General features: G+C 45.8%; 1 protein-coding gene across 4 annotated transcripts in view; it reads left to right on the top strand.

The window, feature by feature from the left end:
- Positions 1 to 6,043: 6,043 nt before the first annotated feature.
- Positions 6,044 to 7,005, top strand: part of Stag2 (stromal antigen 2) — a 129,235-nt gene continuing 128,273 nt past the window's right edge. For 3 of the 4 annotated variants that reach the window (XM_013350461.2, XM_013350459.2, XM_026784745.1), the window contains exon 1: positions 6,513 to 6,918. The gene's annotated coding sequence lies outside the window, so the exon portion shown is untranslated. Of the gene's footprint in view, positions 6,316 to 6,512; positions 6,919 to 7,005 lie in introns of those variants that run through there. The other variant, XM_013350460.2, reaches the window with a different exon arrangement.

The raw sequence follows: 7,005 nt of genomic DNA, 5'->3' as shown, positions 1-7,005 counted from the left end.
CTTCTTCTTTTTCGAGACAGGGTTTCTCTGTGGCTTTGGAGCCTGTCCTGGAACTAGCTCTGTAGACCAGGCTGGTCTCGAACTCACATAGATCTGCCTGCCTCTGCCTCCCGAGTGCTGGGATTAAAGGTGTGCTCCACCATCGCCCGGCCTCATTCCCTTTTCTTAACAGATTCCAAGCTACTTGAGGTCAAGCACCTTCTTCAGGTATTTTTCCTATTAACAACTCCTAATGTACTGTGTATCTGGGCTACATGGGGCACTCAGTGACTACTTTTGAATGAAAAATCCAACTGGAATCAGAAATCTCTAGATAGACATTGTCCAATGCAGTAGCCACTAGCCACATGTGACTATTTACATTTAAGCCTTAATTAAAACTAATTAAAATAAAACTCCATTTCCTAGCTGCTCTAGCTACTTTACAAGTATTCAATAGTGACATGTGATTACCACATCAGTCAACATAGTTATACAAATTGTCACCACTGCAAAACATTTTTTTAAACAAAGTCTCACTCTGTAGCCTTGGTGGTCCTGGAACTCACTTTGTAGGCAAGGCTGGCCTTGAACTCACTGAGATCTTCCTGCCTCTGACTCCCAAGTGCTGGGATCAAAGGCATGCACTATTACTGCCAGATGCACATACATACACATACATTCTTGAATCTAGATTCTCTGAATGAGAGAAAACACATGATAGTTTGATTTCTGAATCTGGCTTATTTTGCTTAACATAATGATTTCAAGTTCCACTTATTTTCCCACAAATTACATGATTTCATAATTATGTATATGGTTAAGTAAAACTCCATCATGGGCATGTATCACATGTTTTTATCCATTTGTCTGTTGATGGACATCTAGGCTGCTTCCATTTCTTAATTAAAGTGAACAGTGTGCAGCAATAAACATGGGTATGCAAGCGTATCTTTAGAGTGATGACTTACTCCTTTGGAAAATGGATGGAACTGGGGATGATTTATGCTATGCCCAGAAGTACTATGGCGGGAGCATATGGCAGTTTTACTTTTAGTTTTATCAAGAATGTCCATGTGGCTTTCCGTAGTTGCTGCACCAGATTTCATTGCCACCAAGCAGTGTGTCAAGCTTCCTCTTTCCTAACGTCCTCAGTAGCGTTTCAAAACAACGGCTTATTTTCTTTAAGTAAAGGAAATAGACCTATGAACAATAGAGATATTACTCCATCTGAGTTCACTGTGAGGAGTGATGAAATTTAGATGAGTGTGGAAGGTACCAAAAGCTACAGGAAAGATTTCATACTTTGTTCTTCAGATTTTCCCTTCTCTCAAAGCCTGAACTACCAGCATAGGTGTGTCCTGGAAGTTTGCTGGAGCTGTAGAATTGCACGTCTCACAGGAATCCCACACTGCTTAAAACAAAATTGGCATTTAAGGAAGATCCCTAGATTTTTTTTTCTTTTTTTAAATTTTAGTGTTTGAGATAGGGTCTTTAGTGTTTGAGATAGGGTTTGAGTTCGGGCCTTGAGCTCCTGATCTTCCTGCCTCCACTTTTCCAGTACTTGTATTACTGGTATTTGCAACTACACCTGTCCCCTCAGGGGATTCTAGATCACCTAGTTGTTGTAGAAGCAGGACTGTAAGCAATGAGGGCCAATAAGAGATTGTGTAATTGAGCCGGATGAGGCGGTGCATGCTTTTAATTCCAGTCCTCGGGCAGTGGAGGCAGGCAGACAGCTGTAGATTTGAGGGCCAGTCTGTGGATTTACACAGTGAGTCTTTAAAACATGTAATTTGCTTTAGATCAGGCTTTTTGTTTAGTGTTTCTCTGTGTAGTCCTGGAACTCACTCTGCAGACCGGGTTGGTCTGGAACTGAGAGATCCACCTGTCTCTGCCTCCTGAGAGCTGGGATTAAGGCGTGTGCCATCACCGCCAGGTTTTGACCAGGCTTATAGGTATGGCTATTTCCTGTTGATGCCATAGGTCAGAGGTCTGCTCTAAGTATTGCAACATCAGGATCTTAGTCAACAAGGAATGATAGGGATCTTGGAAATTAGTCATATCTAAGGTCATGAAAATGACTGTAACCTAGAAATTTGATGCATTTCTTTGATAAGGATACTTATCTTTCCACTAACAAGAGACTTTTTTCGCTTTTGTTATCACTATGAATTCTTTTTGAGACAAAGTCTTTGTGTGTTGCTTAGTCTGGACTTGTACTCCTGTGCTCAAGGAATCCTCTATGTCATGCTTCTGGGCAGACACATACACCATTGTGTCTGGCTGAATATTTTTATTATATTTAAAAATTTTGAAATAGTGCTCACAAACCCCTGCAAATATAATACAAAAACATTTCAAGTACCCTTCACACAGCCTTGTTTAATGATAATAGTAACCATAACAACAGTGCCCTGTCAAAAGCAGGAAATTAACTTTGATACAATATTGCCAGCACATGTATATATTTGAATTTCACCAATATTTCCATGAAATTGTGTGCAGCAACATGAAATTTTATTACATATTTCTTTTTTTTTCCATACAGGGTTTCTCTGTAGCTTTGGGGCCTGCCCTGGAACTAGCTCTTGTAGACCAGGCTGGCCTTGAACTCACAGAGATCCACCTGTTTCTGCCTCCCTAGTGCTGGGATTAAAGGCGTGCGCCACCACCACCCAGCTTTTTTTAAAAATGTATTTATATTAGAGTGATCAGCACAATCAAGTTTTTTTAAATATCTATCTATCTATCTATCTATCTATCTATCTATCTATCTATCTATCTATCTATCTATTTATTATGTATACAACATTCCTTCCATGCCTGCCTGCATGCCCGAAGAAGGCACCAGATCTCATTACAGATGGTTGTGAGCCACCATGTGGTTGCTGGGAATTGAACTCAGGACCTTTGGAAGAGCAGGCAATGCTCTTAACCTCTGAGCCATCTCTCCAGCCCCACAATCAAGTTATATAGTTGTTCAATTGCCACAAACCCTTTAATAGGTATCCCCATTCCCCAAATCTAATCTGTGCCAGCAATGAACCTATTGTGAACTGTAATTTTGTCAGTTTAAGAACATTTTACAATGGTAAAGTACTTGACTTAATTTTTTGCATTGTTTGTGTGTAGACAGCCCAGGTGTAGTGGGGCCGAAGACATCTTGTACTAGGCGGTTCTCTCCTTTTACAATGTGGGCATTGAGGATTGAACTCACCTCAGTAGGCTTGGCAGCAAGCACCTTTACCTGCTGAGTCAGCTTTTCCCACCTGGTAGCCTATAGCTTTATGAAAATGGATTTGCACATTTATACTAAACATAATGCCCATGAGAATCATTTAAATTTCCGTGTGAATCAATCATTTCGACTCCTGAGTAATATTCCATATGTGTATGCACACTTTGGTTAACCATTTCACCATTCGATGGCTATCTCGGTTGCTTCTTTTGTTTATCACGGATAAAGCTGCTATGAACATCTGCATATGTTTTCATGGAAACAAAGTTTTCATTTTTCTAGGATAAATGATCAGGAGAAAGTTTGCTGGTCATATGCTAGGACCATAAGAAAGTGACAAACTGCTGTGTGTGGTGGCATATACCTAAATCCCAGCACTTGGAAAGCTCAGACAGCCAGGCAGTGGTGGCGCACATCTTTAATCTCAGCACTTGGGAGGTAGAGGTAGGTGGATCTCTGTGAATTCGAGGCCAGCCTGGTCTACAAATACAAAGTGAGTGCCAGGATAACCAGGGCTACACAAAGAAACCTGTCTTGAAAAACAAAAACCAAACCAAACCACCCCCCCCAAAAACCCCACAATAACAAAGACAGTTTTACATCATTAACATGTGCTGCTAGATATTAGTATAAATTTGCTACAGTTAATTGATATTATAGTTACTAATTTTCAGCAGTATTTTCCAGAAAATGAAAGCAAATTTGCAAGAGGACTTTTTAATTTTATTTAAACAACAGAAGTGTTCATAATAGCGCAACTGGTACACAGCCAAATTAGCACCTTAATTTCTAAAACTTAGGAGAAAGCGTACCACGTGCTATGTGCTGCTTTGAGGAGAACATCGTTTTCAGTTCATACTAAAACACTAAAAAATAGAACAGGAAACCATTTCCTTACAACTGACACAAGTTAACTACTAATTAGTGTAAAATTATTTGGCACACCGTCCAATTTTTCTATTAGTTCAGGTAGAATTCTGTTGCAGCTGTAAAATTTTCACTACTCCCTATTAATCTAGCTGCATCATTCAGAGACTTGAATCTATGAAAAACTGCATCATGTTCTACCGAAAAAGGTCTAGAAAAGAAATGGAAATTTATTCTGAATGACATTCCACTCCCTGATGCTTTACTGGTAAGTAAAAATGTTTAAGGCTTTGTTTTTTTTTTTTGTTGTTGATTGGTATTTAGATGCTTCTGTTTAACTTTTATTGTTCATTTGATTAAGGAGACCATAGTTACAGGAAAATGAACAATAGGCTCGGTGGCTAGAAGAACTAAAACCCAGATGTGGAAAAAATCTGTTAGGAATGCAAGGGGTCATTGCATCGCATTAGGAAAGCCCTAAGATTTGTGATAGGGTGGGGTGGCCACTATTTACTCAGCTTGTAATAGTTCTTATTTTTCTTATTACTAAATGTTTGAGACTGAATACTGAGGAAGATATTTTAATCAACATATAAAAAATAAAACAGCAAAAATGAAACAGACACGATTTTTAATCTGATGCTATTTTAGGTGGCTAGGGACTTCTGCGATGGCAATGGAAACACTGTAATTAATAGTTCTTTTCCTGTCCAAGGAGAAGAGGAGCCTGGCAGGGGCAGGCGGCCATTCCTGAGTGTTCCTCACCCTGTCAGAGTTCTAGGCATTCAAAAGTCCAGTAGGGTGGACTGGAAACGAAGGGACAAAAAGAAAGTTCTCAGAATAAACATCCAAGGGTGATTAAGGGTCAAGCGAGTTGGAAAGAGGGCAAAAGGCTTTTGTGCCCTTCAAAATATTTGTAGGAGGGATAAGAGTAGATAAGGAACTTATTTGTTAACAATGTGGCAAGGCCACCTCCACAGAAGGCCAGAGTCTGGTAGTCTTCACAGGGCGGCTGCTAAGCCTGTCCCGTGCCTGTGGATTTCATGCCACTTTGATCCTGTCTCCTCTTCCACCCCCAAAGTTGCCAATAAACTGGTTGAGCAGCCGGACTGGCTTAGTAGCCTAGTTCCCTAAGTCTCCTAGAATTCGAGGATAGAGACACGTTTTCTTGGAACCTGCAGGAAATGTGTGTGTGTATGACTATCTCCCAATCTCCCTGGTAAAGAGAATGAGCACCCTTTCATACACGAAGCCAAAAAAAAAAAAAAAATAAAGCAAAGCAAAATAAAAATGTGAGCCACTGAATCCCGCTGGGATCAGGTGGCAGAGTTGGGCGCATTGGGTTCTTTGGGTGGGAAGTGAAGTGGGCATAGGGAGGCGGGGGAAGGGGGAGCTCTCTGGGGTGGGTGTGTTGGAGAGGAGAGCCTCGAAGGCTGCTGGCCTGCCCCTCTGGGGCCGAGGAGGGGCTGAGGAGTGGGGCGATCGGGTCGCCAAGCGTCGGGGTTCCCACGGCCCGGCTCAGGCGGACACCGACCGCTCCTGGCCTCCGGGCGACCTCCTCCCTGGCGCCGGCCGACATTGCCGCCACGGCCCCGTCCAGTCCGCGCCGGGAGGAAAGCGCGTCCCAACGAATGAGTAAGTGAGGCGCGGGCACGCCGCCTTGTTTACCCCACTCGGCGGCGCGCCCCTGCGGGCGCTCAGTTCACAGGAGGCGTCAGAGACGCCGGAGCCAGCCGGGAGGCGCTCGCTCGTGATTGGTCGCCGCCAGGGAGGAGGATGCTGGGTGGGAGGGGCGGGGGCCGCGCGCTGCCATGGCGCCCCGCTGCCGCTAGATGCCGCTCCCTCCCAAGAGGAGCTGGGCGCGGGTTCGTGGCCGACAGATGGCGCCTGCGCGTACCATTCGCCTCCAAGTCGCCTAAGAGCGAACACCCCAAACAATCCCGAAGCGCCACCAAAAAAAAAAAAAAAAAAAAAAAAAAAAAAAAAAAAAAAAAAAAAAAAAAAAAAAACCCCGCCGGATCCGACCGCCACTTTCAAAACCCCCCCACCGGTCTAGAACCGCGGGAGCTTCCGTCCCCGAGTAGAATTCAAGGGTGTAAAGAAGAGGAAGGGGAAAAAAAAATTCTTGTACCAGCCCAGGGGTGAAGGAGCCCCCGGCCTGAGACAGAAGGAAGGAGTGGGGGAGGCCAACAGTCTCCTGGCTGCCTCTGTAGACGCTGAGGGGGGAGGTAAGTTATAAAATGGCGGAGGCGAAGCTTCTAGAAGTTTGGAGGGGCACCCGGAGGGCGCGCGGCCCAGCGTGAGGTGTGTGTGCTTGCGACCGGGCGAAGAGAGCGTGCCGCCGGGGGAGGGAGACGACAGGCCGGGCGTCCCATCGCCGTTTCGCGGCCCTCTCCCTCGGCTTGGCGCGGGGCAGCCATGGAGTGAGCGGCTGTGTCCAGGCGGGGAGCGAGTCCTCGCCTCGCCCCCGCGTCTCCCCCTGCCTCTCTTCTCCGCCCCCAAGTCGCTACCCCAACACTTGCAAGGAACTTCCAGCTCCCCCCCCAGCTTCCCCCACCCCCTTCCTGCCTACCTCCTCCCAGAGCCGCTTTTTAGCGCAGGACGCTTCTTTTCCACTACCCTCTCTGAAGCTTTTCTCCTGCCTCCCTCGCCCCAACTCTCCCTCGGGGCCTCCGCCGAGCACCCCCCTCCCCAATGGGTGGCCCAAAATGGAGAACGCGCAGCGGCGCAAGATGGAGGCTCCGCGCCTCCGCGTAGCGTTCGAGGTGGCTTCCTCTCCTCCGGGGGCTTCCTCTTAAGCAGCCTGGGGGAAGAGAGCCCCTAAACTGGAGGTGGGGTAGGGGTGCCATCCGTAGGGGGGGCGGCGGGAAGGCGAAACCGGGGAGGCCGCGGCCGGGTGTGTGTGTTGTCTGTGTGTG

The sequence above is a fragment of the Microtus ochrogaster genome, chromosome X (genome assembly GCF_000317375.1).
Source record: "Microtus ochrogaster isolate Prairie Vole_2 chromosome X, MicOch1.0, whole genome shotgun sequence".
Lineage (NCBI taxonomy): Eukaryota > Metazoa > Chordata > Mammalia > Rodentia > Cricetidae > Microtus > Microtus ochrogaster.
Note: the sequence above shows the minus strand (reverse complement) of the source record. Positions and strands in the feature narration are given on the sequence as shown.